Here is a 14595-nt window from a genome sequence, read left to right on the forward strand (position 1 = left end):
ACTAAATTTGCAATGCAACGCAATTTTATTAACTGTTTCTCTGTGTCATATTAATTGTCATGAGACATCTTTTGTGAATAACTTTTAATTGTCATGAAAATTCTAAAGAAAAATAATTAAAATGACTGTTATAAAAGCAATTATTGTGTTAGTATATATTTTCTTACATTTTGTCGCATTTCTACTCAGAATCATGTTCGAACTCGATACTTTTTTTCGGAAGACCCTGTACTTGAAGGCCTCTTTACTCGAATCCTGATTATATTCTGAACTGACACTTTCGAGAGTACCTGGATGATTGCTATGGTTACTTTTGTTTGCGCTGAGTGCAAGCTGAACCGAATCGTTGTTTGTCGTCACAGTGTATTAGCCTGTGATCATGGTACCCATCACAAAACATGAATTTTTCAAAATTTTCTGCCTGGTCTTCCTAAAGCGTTTTGCATTCCGACATTCCAACGATTGTGCGAGGCTAAACACGAGGGAAATCACTTGAAAAAAGGTGTACGATACTTTTTGACTTTTTGAATTTTCATTTGACTTTTTGACTTTTTTTTGACTTTTTTTTGACTTTTTTTTGACTTTTTTTTTACTTTTTTCAAACTTCCATTTTGACTTTTTCCCGACAAAAACGCCCACCGCCTTCGGGCGCCTAAGATTTTCCGCCCAAATCTGTCCAAAAACGCCAACCGCCCATAAATTTTGCTCCACCCATCCGCCCATTCAAGAAACTTTTTGACTTTTTCAAGACTTTTTTTTTACTTTTATTTGACTTTTTGACTTTTTTTCTAAGAATTTTTGACTTTTTTTTTTACCTTTTTGACTTTTTTGACTTTTTTTTGACTTTTTTGACTTTTTTTTTGAATTTTTGTAGAGGTGTACGATAATTTTTCGAGTGATTTACCCCTCGGCTAAACATTTGCCGACCTAAGGATCTAGGTAGACCAAGCAAGCTGTAAATAGTAGAAAAATCAAAGGAAGAAAACAATTTACAGTTTGAATTTCCGGGCTACATAAATTGAAGTAATAAATCAAATTGAAAGAGAGGTACTAGTTTTGTTGTTATCTGGTTCTAAAGTGTTTACCCTCTTATACACCCCTGTGTCACAGACCCGCTGGAACCCCAGCCCCACTGGAACATTTGGTCAAAATTTTGTCCCCGGTGGGGAAAATACCCTACAATTTCAGCCCCAGTGGGAAATTGACTTTGATTTTATCCCCATTCAAAATTCAAAGTATAGAATTTGTACTTCAAAACCATTCCCACTGGATTTTTAAAGCTTGGAACAAATGAATTTCTATCCCCTTGGGATTTTGAAAGACAATTTCATGCCCGCTGTGGGAAAAACTTTCTCCGGGGCTATAAAGCAGGGGGTGTTCTGCTCTCATCCCGGTGTATATAATACCCTACCGTCTGGTTATTGCATGCATGACTAAGATTTTACAAAGCTCTAAAGATAGAATTTACGGGCCAGTAATTTCATTGTTCAGGTTTAAATTTTTCACAACGTTGTTTTTTCAAAGGGAGCTTTTCCAAAGGTTTTAAAAAAGTATTTACCAAGTATAATACCCTCTTCTTTTCAGGACAGTTTTCAGAAAATTTTTTGTGTTTCAGGTGTTTAGTTAGAGGTTGTATACATTTTGTGAGGAATTCACATAGATTCTCAGTGACAGAATTTACCGAAGAGACCAACAATCCGCCAACAATGAAAGAACTTTTACCCTTTTTACCCGTAGTTAGAAACTATGATAAACTTCTTTAACAAACTTTTAGTACGTAGTGAAGTACGTGCTCGAATGTTCATTTTGTGTTAAATTGTGAAAAAAATCTTTTCTTTGCTAACATAACTTCACTTCTCTTTTCGTTTACGTCTTTAACCCCTACTGGGTGAGAAAAACCCCAAATTCATTACATCATCGTTTGATTTTTTTTTCATAAGAATGTTATCATTTTATAAACCACACATTTTTATCGTTCATAAAATTTTTTAGAAATCTTAAAATTCTTCTGTTCTGGAATTCTTTAATATATTACCCTTCGAAATTCTCTCAATCTGAAAACAGCAACTTTGTTTTCATTAATTTTTTGTAAGAAAGTATAGTATGTCTATTTTCACTGGCTGAAGTTGTTGAGTTGTTGAGTAGATATTGAGTTCTTATAAAAAGAACCCGTTCGTAAGAGGAATGGGTCGATAATGAATACTTTTCACCAGACTCCTTTCTTTTAACAAACAGAACAATATACAGCATTGTGTGGTTATGAAGTTGCGGTTTAAAATTTTAAAGCAAAAAATACAGTGAATTATTTTGATGTTAGTTAGAACCAGAGATGACATGTTATAAAATTTGTTACAATTTTCTTCTTGTGTTGTTGATCAAGTATTTTTTGTGTCATGAATGGAATACTTCATGGAAGCCATGCCGATGAATAATTGACGTGTTTTTGAAAATTCCATTCTAATTCAGGTGGGATTGAAATAGATAAATATTATCAGGAAAACTTTGAAGAAAGAGAAAAAGAAATCAAGTAAACACGTGTCCTGACTTGGGAACCGAATTTTTAGATAGGGAAAAAATTATTTTGTATTTTTGGTAGCAGTTTATTTTGGTTTGGTACATTGGGGGAGTTATATGGAAGTATGGTATTATAGAAGGATGTCTTTTTGTTAAATTTCTATGATTTTTAAATACTGAGGAAATATCTCTCCCGTTTATCGGGAGATCACCTGGAGATTGAAGTCTTCCTTTGTCAGAAGGAGGGAGTGGATCGTCTTCATTCAAGTTCTTTTACCTGTGGGATAATGATTTAGGGGTACAATATTCTTTTTAAAATGTCCACTTTCAATCAGGAGCCCTACTATCACATGTGTTGAGAGTTCAAACTATTTGAGACCCGATTGTTGGACGAGATATCTAAGTTTTTTTGTTCAAAACTTCTTTCGTGCATACATCTCTATTTCCCTTTCTCTCTTGGAAGTTTATTTTCTTTTTTCCCTCACTTTTTTTTTCTTCTTTAAATTTTCCCAATGATTCCTGCTGGGAAATCTGAAAACAACACTGCCTCAACGTGTGGTGAACTTCTTTTCCTCTCGTCAAGAATTTTCAATTTTTTGAAAATCAACATGGTAAATATCATGGAATTTTAAAGCAAAAGTCGAATGAATGAGAATCAAATAGTTTTCGTACTGTACGTCGACTTAACTTATTTACTTTTTGCAGTTCATTGTGAATTTACAAATATAGTGATTATATTTGTTTTCGTGTTTGAATTTTTTCTGTTTTTGTTGTTTGTTTACATACGAAGACGAACGATCCTTAACTACAACATTTTAAGAAGAATTCCTTGTTATATATGTTGGTGTTTTCGTTATGGAATGAAGCAGCTTTTTTGGCAAAATTCATAAAATCTTACAAAATGTTACAGTAGTACAGAAGGCTCTCGCTTGTTCGAACTTCTTTTATTCGAATCTTTCTATTATCCCCGTCCTCTTATGTATCTGCTTTTTTGTTTCGAAGAAAAAGAAGAAGGAAAAAGTGAAAATGGGAAACGCCCTTTCGAGTAAATTAGCTAGTTTATTATCATTATCATTATTGTTATTTGTTAAATTTCTTGAATACCCCTGTCGCCCTGCTTCAGCTTCAGTTTCAGTTTCACACTAACTATAGCTTCGTTATGTTTTTTGATTTTCTTTGGCTTTTCAGCAGAAAGCCGATATCCTCTCTTGCTATCCGTCCAACATCAGTTAAGGTTAGCCTGACGCGTGGTGCTAAATTAGTGGAGGTGTGTTATGATAACAAAATGATTTCTTAGCTAATTTCCTTTTTTTTTCATCAGAAGAATGTCTCAGGAATGTCTCATATCTGTTCGAAATGATTTTGATGAAAAAAAATATTCGATTTTAGATTTTATATCACGTTTTCAGAAGTTGACATTAAGTCTAAACTTTTTGAAGGCTTGGGATGTTTGATGTTCTTAACTTATTTTTGAGTTGTAAGCCTAAAGTTTTTCTAATGATGTTTCTATTTTTACCATTTTCTGAATATTATTTTAACTTTAGAGTCTGCAAAAGTTTAAAGTATTCTTATCTTTTTCTTAATATTTTGGCCATCAAAGCCGTATGTTCAATCTCTGATTGTTTTTCATCGGGATAAAAATTGATGTCGCTATAATTCGAAAACTTTTTTGAGTTGAATTACATTTAGTTTGAATTTCAATTGGCATTACCTATCTAGTTGATAGATGTTGAATTGTTTTCTCAAGGAGTATTAAAAAACGGAGGGCCCGTAAAAAACTCCGACTAAAGGCTTGTTGGTGCAATGCAGCATGCTCCATTCCACCAACCTGAAACACTTTCTCGTGTCTCCGCCCCATTTTTCTTTCTACCATTTCATTGTCCATGGGACAATGGAGCAAAATTGATTCATTGATTGTTGCATTGCACCAACGCGAAAAAAAACTTCTCGTGTCCCCAAGCCTTTAAGTGTGATTTATTTAGCAGTTTTTTGAGGATGTATTTTAATGATTGTCCAGGCACGCTTTAACATTTGACAATAATTGACATTTTGAAGGATTAGTTTTCCATTGAGTAATATCTCATTCATATTGTTGGAAAAGGGAATTAATTTTCTATCGATTAGATTTTATGAAAAAAGCTCATTTTTACTTGACATTTGGAAACGATCCTGTCGGTGAAGTTGTCGGAAATTATGCAACCAATGCCTGTAAATCTAGAAAATATGATTTTAATGAACAGGTCAAATTATTTGACATCAATCTTTGAATTACCCTTGAGTCAAACGGACTGTCGCAGGTAAATTATTTTATTGTAAAAATAATTTTTTTGTGACTTAACGTTTTTGATATGAACCAAAACATTTCACCATTTCAAATGTGTGGAAAATGGAAAAGCATTCTATTTTTTCAAAAGTTTACTTGAAGCCACGTGAGCTTATGAGCTTCCGCACCTCATGACAAACTCGTGTACAAATGAGATAATTTACGAGATGATTTGTTGAAATGAGTATTTATTCATCATTTTAATATGCCATTTCCTTTTTTCTGCAAGTTTTGGTAGCCTTGCCAAAGTCGATTTCTTGAAATTAGAGGGATTTTGGCACAAAGATATTGTCCATTTGAAAAACGACCCTCTTACACGTGCTGAGAGGACTTTGATGTAGAATTCTATCAGACCACTCAGAATGAGTGTTTCATCCCAGCTGGCACACAACGTTGTTTCAACGTTTATCTAATGTTCATAACGTCCAATTAACGTTACTTAAACGTTAAAACAACGTTGTGTGCCAGCTGGGATGGTCATGAATGAGGGCTTTTCATTGAGATGAAAAAAGATTTCCCTTTTACATCTGGTTTCTTGTAAAATCCAATAACCACGGTATCCATCAACTTCTGATACAATATCTACACAATATTTCTCAAAAACAAAACACATTTTTTAACGAAGAGAAACGATATAATTATCATTGAACATCAGTATTGGTTGTACGCGAGACAGGGTAGTGTTTCTTTCCCGAGACAGTGAGACAGGGTTGATAAAGTTTTTTCGAAAAACTGCTTACATCATGACATCATCTTTTCCGCGCGATTCTGATCAACAATAAAGTGAAAACTTACAATTTTTATAAACTTTGAGGTTTTGTAGATCTATAAAATGTGGTTCAAAGAAATGTATCCTTTTTTAAAACTTCTCACTCTTGGTACTTCTTACTTGATCATTTTCTATATTAAACATGGTGAAGTAATCCCTTATTACATCCTTGTATAAGAAAAAAAGGTCCACAACTACTGTAAACTTGGGGGCTCTAAAGTTTAGAAATTTCAAGATGTTTTTGCTTAAAAGTTTTAAAGATTCAGCATTTATTTTTCTGTATTTTTCTCCTTCACTATATCCAGAATTCCAAAGCTCCAAACTGGAGACTATTTAGTTCTTGTAACTTTTTGAAATTTTCCTTCAAAAGAAATAAGATGTGAAATTGAAGCCGAAGGCTTATGGTTGATGACAATGACGTGTGAAGGACGCCATTTTGTATCGATTTCATTATCTCTTTTCTGTGTTTTGCCTTTTAAAGATTATTTTATGCTGACAGGCTATTTCCCCTTTCAGTCCCAGAGCTTTGCACTTTTTGGAAAAGAAAATTCAAAAGTTTTTTTTTGTAATTCATTTTGTTAAGATTTCATACTTTTTCTAATGATAGCTACGCGAGTTGCAGAAATCTTTTAGTTCAGGAGATATAGCCTGGTGAAGTCGGGTCCCATAGCCATAGGTATCCGCTATGCGGGTGACAGAGACTGAAAGGGTTAAGGCGACTTTTTTATAAAAAATATAAAATGTCCCAATTTTTGGTTGAAAGTACTTTATGAGAACTTATTTTGGCAACGCGAACTAATTTTAGCGAATTTTACTCTGAATGGCCGACCGTATACGTGCATAATTTATTGCCTCTAAAATTTCATAACTTTGAGGAGCAGAAATATTGACCTTGAATATTGAATTTTCGTGCCATGCAGAAGCTCTTCAGACAGTTTAAAAAGAGTCTTCGTTCTCTTTTTCAACAAAAAACAAGAAGGTCTTGCGTCAGCATATTCTTCAATTTATTTGTTTCACAACACTGTTAATGACGTCATAATTAAGAAGCTTTTTGTTGCAGGTGCCTTTTCACGAGGTTGTTTTTATTTCAATTCCCCTCTTTCTTTTAGTTCACTTCTTATTATTCTATCAACTTTTTGAATTCTATGTTTCTTCTTTATTTTTGTGCCATTGTAATTCAAACAGGCTTTGCTGGTACTTCATTTGGCTATTTTTTTTGGTTTTAACGTGATGCACGCGTGTATAACCAGGTATAACTTACAGTTCTGGATGAGACAGCACACTCCTGTCACCGTGCTGTAACCCGGTGACTTTTGCCACGAGTGAATCGAGATTTCATTCGTCGGAGAACTTTTAAATATCCTTGACAACTGTACAAGGAGTCCTTTAGAAGCTAAAGTCTAACAGAACAATTTTTTTATAATTATCGATATGGAAATGCAAGCTCATTTTGACAACCCTGTCTCATAGCCCCGGTGGAAGTCTTTCCTCAGTGGGGATAAAAATTCCTATTGAAATCCCAATGAGGATAGAAATTCTATTGTTCCAGGGTTAAAAAGTCCAGTGGTGATGATTTTGGAGTCCAATTTTTCATCATTGAATTTTGAATGGGACTAAAATCAAAGTCAATTTTCCAGTGGGGCTGAAACTCAAGGGTATTTTCCCACCGGGAACGAAATTTTTACCCAATTTTCCAGTGTGGCTGGGTTCCAGCGGGTCTGTGACACAGAGGTGTTTTTATGTATTTTTCATAATTACGTAAACTTTTCTTTTTTCCCGACGGTCAGCGCGAGAAATTCTATGTATTTACTTGATTAGGCTATACGCATCCCCTCTGATATGCTTTGATATATAGGGGATGTGTATCGTGTATAAAATTCCCGTCGAAAGACCAAAATGTGGTAAAGACGCTATGTGACTTCTGTTTAGCCATTACAGATTCGTATTAGATGCTGGTTGTGGCAGGTTGTGGTGGAAAATCTTGTTTTAATGGATTCGTATTCAAAATTCCATTGTTTAATTGAAAAACCCAGTTAATGTTTCAAATGACCAAATAAAACTCATTTCAATTCTTAGAGAACTTTTCGCATCGGGAACAATTTTCGTCTGCCTTTCGCAGCAATCAGTCGAACTCTATTAGCTTTAAAGCTATACAGATTTGTACACTTTTTTCGACTTTAAAAGAATATATACGCAGTGACCAAGTATTTTTAAAGAAATTTAGGGATTTCTAACTTTTTTACTTTTGATAGCAAATTTATCAGATCATTCAGTTACGGAAATTTTAAACAACAAACAGGATACGAGCAGTTTCCCTGTGATTTTTTTTCAACGTTCATAAAAATGTTTGTTGGTAGACAGATCTAGACGTTGTCTGACTGTTCGGGGAGATTCATACCACCCTTTTCGATTCATCATTTCAAGATGTCTTGTCACATAACAGTCCAAGTTAAATCCTACCTATAGGGTTTTTTATAAGAACAAAATGGTTAAAGTATTTGGATGTTTTTAATTTTTTGAGTTTTAAGCTTAAAAATGTTCTAAACATGTTCTTATTTTAATCATTTTGTGATTATTTTTGTCTATTTTCCTAAGAAATTGGGTGTTTTAGAGCCCACAAAGCCTTAACTTTTGTTCTTAATATTTTGGCATTTTGACCATCGAAGCCTTATGTTCTTATGTTTGTCCAAAAACGAGTATCTATGAAAGGAGGAGATGTTTGCAAGTTGAAATTTTTGCTTACCCCAAGTACTCTATTCACGTATTCAACAATGCTATTAAATAAGCTCTCCAGGTTACCTTCCCAATTCAATTCATGACAGGATCTAAAAATGAAAACAATTTTTTTAAGCGTTAGCAGGATTAGTGAATGTTTTCAAAACAACTTTGATAGGAATGTATCCTTCTTTCCTGTTTGTGATTTTACTTCCCTGGAGTTTTTCTTTCCCTAAATAGCCTCAAGTCGAGAATGATACAGAGGTTCCACCAATGACACTGTTAAGGGGCTAGACAAACGGATAGTAAACATTATGAGCATAAACAACACACGTATCAGTCTATACATTACAATTTCGGGCTTCCGAAGGTAGTCGGGTTTTAGGTGGCTTGTTCCACCTTGCTAGTTGGTGATGTAGCTGGTAATAGCCGTAATGCATCTGTATTTATTTGTTAATATTTTAAATTATATACCTGTAGGCAAAAAACAGTACTTGGCTAAGCTATTTAAAAGGCGTCGGAGAATCAGATAATCGCCTTTTTGTTTTCTTTCATCTTATGAAATAAATTGCATGATTTTGGCGTGAATTTAAAATAAAGTTTTTCAGGTTTCCTCGATTTCCTAAATTTCGGATATTGGGCTTGGGACCTAGTTTGTTTATTGTCTAAAGTATTTTTTTGGCTTTAAAGCTTTAACGAATTTTCTCAAAAGTCAAGATCATTAAAATCTTTGACGTCTTTTAGTCAAAAAAAATAAATTTTTCGATTGAGATTTTATCCCCGTGTGTTTTCTGATGTTTGTGACTCTTCGCCGCTGAAATAAAGTGATGTTTGAGAGAGGAAGGTAAGCTTGTCATTCGAAAAAGCCTGACGGAGGAGTTCACTATATTGACGCACAGAAAAGCTAATTATATCATTTTTTTTTAAATACGCGAGTTTGACAAAAGAAATATTAATTACGAGTCGATATGACTTTCAATTTTTCTTATGATGAGCGGGTTTTGACAATGTGATGTTTTCTCTTGCGAACAGTACGAGACAATATTATCATGTCGTGTTTGCCTGTGGTGTGTATGTGCTTCAGATGTCGAGGAATGGAGTTGTTTTTTTTCAGATTAAAGTCATCGATTTTACATCCAAATTGAACGTACAGTATAAAATTAACTTTGTCATAAAATGTAACGGTTTGAGTTTGTATATCTTTCAAGAGAAGTAGTATAGGAAATTGAAATCATGTTCGAATTTGACATGTTATGTTATATTGCTTGGTCGTTTGATATCATTATGTGAACTTCACAGAACAGTGTCTGGGAAAGAAGGCTCTTGTTTTCTCTAGATTTGCCCCTTTTGGTGCCGTTTTTCAGCGTCTGGTTGACTTAAGTCTTTCCCATACGATTCGCTAATTCGAACTCAGATGGGAAATCTAATCGGTTCGAATAGACCTTATCGGAGTTTTTGATTATTCTAAAAAAGCGATGCATTGTGGGATTGTTTCGTAAGAGATTTCTATTGTAATACACCCGAAACATTCCCACAATGCATCGCTTTTTTAGAAAAATCAAAAACTTCGATAAGGTCTATTACAGACAGGTTTAGGAAGAGGACTAGAACTAGCTCGAATCATTTCCTAAATTACTGTAGTTCGTTATAAAGAAGTTGAGACTGATCCGACAAAGCTTTAGTTTGTAGCTCTACCTTTCTTGTTCTACGAGATGCAGGGATATAGAAAAGTAATTTGCTTGTAATGTTTTTATTTGTTTTACTTGTCAAACTATTTAACGGTTTTTGATACTTGTAATCAGTTAAGAAAACATTTTTTTCTTGTGATCCTTGTGCAAAAAGAAATTTGATTTTCTTCTAACATCTATAAAGTGTGAAAATCCTTGAAAACACTCTCTGACAACTTTTCTTTCTTGCGCTACATTTATATTTCTATAAAACAAAAAATGACAAATAACAAAATATAACGATACAATTTTTTCCGCGTATCATTTTTGGAGTGATATAGGGTTGTTGATAAGAAAAATATATATTTCTAAGATTTTGTGATTGGAAAACTGTTGAAGCTCTAGGTAAAAGGGCCAAAATGAACCTTAGAAATGATTGATAACATCTCAAGTGCAGTTATATCATAATTGTACACCATTACACAAGAAATTTTGATTTTGGAAATGATACTAAACCTGAGATGCCAGCCAAGCAGCAACCAAGCCGGCGTGCAACGTCAATTTTTAAAGTTATATGAACGCTAGATAACCATAAAGTTTCTAACGTCGGGTATATTTTGGTACATATATGGGAGTTCAACTCGTTAAGAAAAATCAGAAATATTAAAGCTTTTTCTTGTCATGAATTTAGGTCAGGCTGGGCTTAAAAAAATTGTTGGTTTGCCGTCACCCGACCCTAGATTTTGGAGGTGGGTCGGTCGGTCGGACTTTTTTTTATTTTGGTGATTTATGAAATTTTCGTCCATGGAAGGGTTAACAGTTTGTTTACATTTAGGTAATTTTGAATAAAAAACAGTAGTGCTAGCAGGGAATTTACGATTCTTATGCTTGAGACAAACAAGATACGAGTTTTGATTTTTTATTATTTGAAGTTTTTGAAAAAAAAAATCCTCTTTAAAATGGCAATAAATTTTTTTGGGTCGGCAGGTTTCGAGGGAGGGTCGGTCGGGTGACGGCAAACCAACAATTTTTTAAGTCCAGCCTCAGATGTTGTTATTCTGTCAGGTTATTCTGTCATATTTGTTGATGTTTGTTCATCGGAAACCTAGTCTTGTTTTTTTCGGTTTTTTATTTCGCGGACAATTGATCACCAGATTAGTTATTATATCGATAAATGTAACCAATGACGTATTTTGTATTTGCGACCAGCGTCAATTAAAAAAAAGTATTAGAAAATCAATTTAGCGTTATTTATAGAACTTCCTTAAAAAAGTTGTGGGTCGATATTTTTGGCGCATCCAATCATATCCAATTAACCTGATTAAATTTTGTTACCTTTATAAAAGCAGGTTTGTCTAAACAAATTTTGCAATATTGTAAATTTTCCTCAAAATCATGTGCACACTTTACAATTTCTCAGCACTATTTATAATATTTTAAAAAGTTATACACCGTTGGAAAGATATTCTCGAGGAGAGGGTTGAGGATAGAAGAATTCTTCATTTTTTTCACCTTCACTTTTCGTCTTCGTCTTCAGCTTTCGATTTTAGATTTTAGATAATTCTCCTCGTGAATATCTTTCCAACGGTTTTTAATTTTTAACATAAAATAAACGTTTGTTTGCTGAGAAATTCTTGAAAAACTAAACGTCCACATACTTTTAAGTCAGATTTTCATATTACTTTCATACAGTATGGTAGTTGGAGGGATATTGCTATACGTTTTTTTAATAACAACATCCAGAACTTTTGAAGCCTTAACATGTTCTTATTTTCCCCATTTTGTGAGTATCTTTGTTCATTTTCCTAAGAAATTGGGTTTTTTAGAGTCATCAAAGCCTTAAAATGTTCTTACCTTGTTCTTAACATTTTGGCCATTGAAGCCTTATGTTCTTACATAGTTTGTTCGTATAAAAAAGACGTGTATTGTTAACTGAATACGAATTAATTTCTTTTGCCCATCGAGTGTTAATATTCTTTTGATAACGGGGAGTGGAGTAGCAAAAGTTTAGAAAAAAGATGTTAGAATTAAAATTGGTTATTAAAAACTCTTAAAGACGTAAGTCCTGTCTTAATGTCGACTTAAAAACCCTTCGAACGTGAGGAGAAAATCAAATTTCTGACCGTCAGATCATCTTATCAAAGTCGAAACATAAATTGATTGCTAGTAGAGATTAAGAAAATAGTGGAAATTTTAATTTGACTTTAGAGTAAACATTGATAACTCTTATACTGTACTCATTTATACAGCTTGATGGAAAAAAGCTGTCATTGTTTAGTGACTCACCTTCGACTGTCATGATCACTATCATATTGCTTTTACCAATAGGTTTTTCATGTGATATTGTAGGAATCATTTTTAACTAATTCGATACCACTATTTTTTGTGGTGTGCACGACAAATGTTGTCCAAAATTTATTATTCGAGGATTAGCCATAATTTCATGCCAAACTTGTATCTACCAACTCACACTTACTTCTTAGCCGTCTGACTACTTGATTGGTTTCTACCCCACTAATCTAAGTCATTGGCAGATGGAAAGTTAAATTTTGCCATTTTTTTATTATTTTTGTCCATTTTCCTAAGAGATTGGGTGTTTTAGAGTTCGCGAAGCCTTAAAATGTTCTGAACTTGTTCTTAACATTTTAGCCATCGAAGCCTTTATGTTCTTATATAGTTTGTTCTTATATAAAAAACGTGATTCTCTCGAGCTTTCCTAAAAATAAGAAACTAGTATTTCACTTGGGGCTACCCGGAACGGAGACAAGTGCTATCTACAGTAACTCAAGTATTGTTCTAATTACAGGGGCGTTTCCACTCGCTTTGTGTGAGACAGGGGTGTTAACTCAAAAGTTTATCAAACTTGTGAAATGTTTTGAGACAGGGATGTACCAGTATCCGCATGTGTGATAAGTTTGAGACAGGGATGTAGGCACAAAGTGGGTAGAAAGTTGACAGTTAAATTTTTTTGCTCAAAAAGATTGAAAGAAATCATTGAATTGGCGGCATCAAAAAAGGCGTTGACTTATTTAGGCGCAAAGGACAGATATGACAGGGCGAAAAGTGTGCCGTCTAAACCAGAGCTAATACACGTTTTTTTTTTTTATAAGGAACCTTAACTTTGCTCTGAGCCTGGAGTTCCTTATTTTTACAGAGAATTTCTGTCTCAAAGTTCCTTATCGAGTTCCTTACTACATAGGAAATTTTGAACTTTTTGCCCCTTGAAAGATCAAAATTTGGTCAAATTAGTCCCAATAAGGTACATTATTTTCAAATCCACTTATTCTCAGCTTGAACAGTTCCTTAACAATTCCTTATTTTTTGAACCATTTTCAGCCTCGTGTTCCTTATAAAAAAAAAACGTGTATCCTGTAGTATCTTGATCACCTATATCATTTATCAAAGAAGTTTTTGCAAGTCTGAGCATGATAATAATGAGCTCAATGAGTAATTAAAATCATATTCAATTTTATGCAAATTGTGCATTTTCTTTTGATTGTGTTTTGCAAGGTTATTACATTCAGTAACTCCCCTGGGAGATAGAGAGATATTACTTCTTTAGAAATTGGATGTTTCTTTTTTGATGACGCATACAATATAATTTTATCTCGTTATCTTTAATTGTCCCTCTTCGGTTTGTTTACAGATTTTTATCTCCGAAGATAATCTTTTAATCAATACGACTTTTCTGATACTTACGATAGCGGCTGAGATTTCACTTTCATCTGGCACCCAATGATGACATTTCCTTCTGTCATTCTAAAGCTCTGAATGTTTTAACATCTATAGGTTGGGGTCGAAACTTTGCCAGGCCACGTCACAGACCTCTCGGCGAGAGACCTGAAACTCAGCTCTTATTTTTGGGTATTACCAAGTTTAGGTATGTGTGTTTTTCTGCAACGGAGACGTTAAGGTTTTAATTTGACTACAACCTGACTGACTGAGGACAACGGTAAATCAGAACTTCTACCGTCTTTGATTTGCGGGTCAAATCTGCGGGTTTTTCCAAATCGTGTGAGTTCCACTTTGACGGTTTTCGAAAAATAGAAGCCTTTCAAGTGCTTTGACGCAAACTCGATTTTTTCGCTACTGCAGGAGCTTTGAACGTTTAAAGTGACGTCAAAAAATCGAATGTTTAGAGCCCGAAAACCCGGGCTCAAAACATTCGAAAGAGTCGCAAAGTGGAATAGACGTTAACTGCTTAAAAAAACGCGAGTGACGTCTAGTACAGTCCTCGAACAACGTATACTTCGTTTTCAAAATATTGCTATCGTCTAGGTCATCCTTCGATGTTAATTCCAGACAGTAAAATGTTTTTCAAGTCGCTCAGAGATGTAGAGTGGTAAAGAGGTAAGGAGTATGGTAAGGAGTAAATTTCATCCAAGATTATATAACTGCACAATTAAGTGTACCAGAGGCATGTAAAAATTGGCCAGAAGTCAACTGATAGAAACTTGATCGAAAAAACTTCAAGAATGTTCGAACTGTCTTTTCTGTTAGTGTACATTTCAAATGTACTAGTATTATTTGGTCAATGGATAAGTAAGTCTGAAACGATGTGATTCAAAAGGTTGTTGTTAAGTTTTGATGATCAGAGCAGACTGGGG

The sequence above is a fragment of the Clytia hemisphaerica genome, unplaced genomic scaffold, assembly GCF_902728285.1.
Source record: "Clytia hemisphaerica strain Z4C2 unplaced genomic scaffold, Clytia hemisphaerica genome assembly, whole genome shotgun sequence".
Taxonomy (NCBI): Eukaryota; Metazoa; Cnidaria; class Hydrozoa; order Leptothecata; family Clytiidae; genus Clytia; species Clytia hemisphaerica.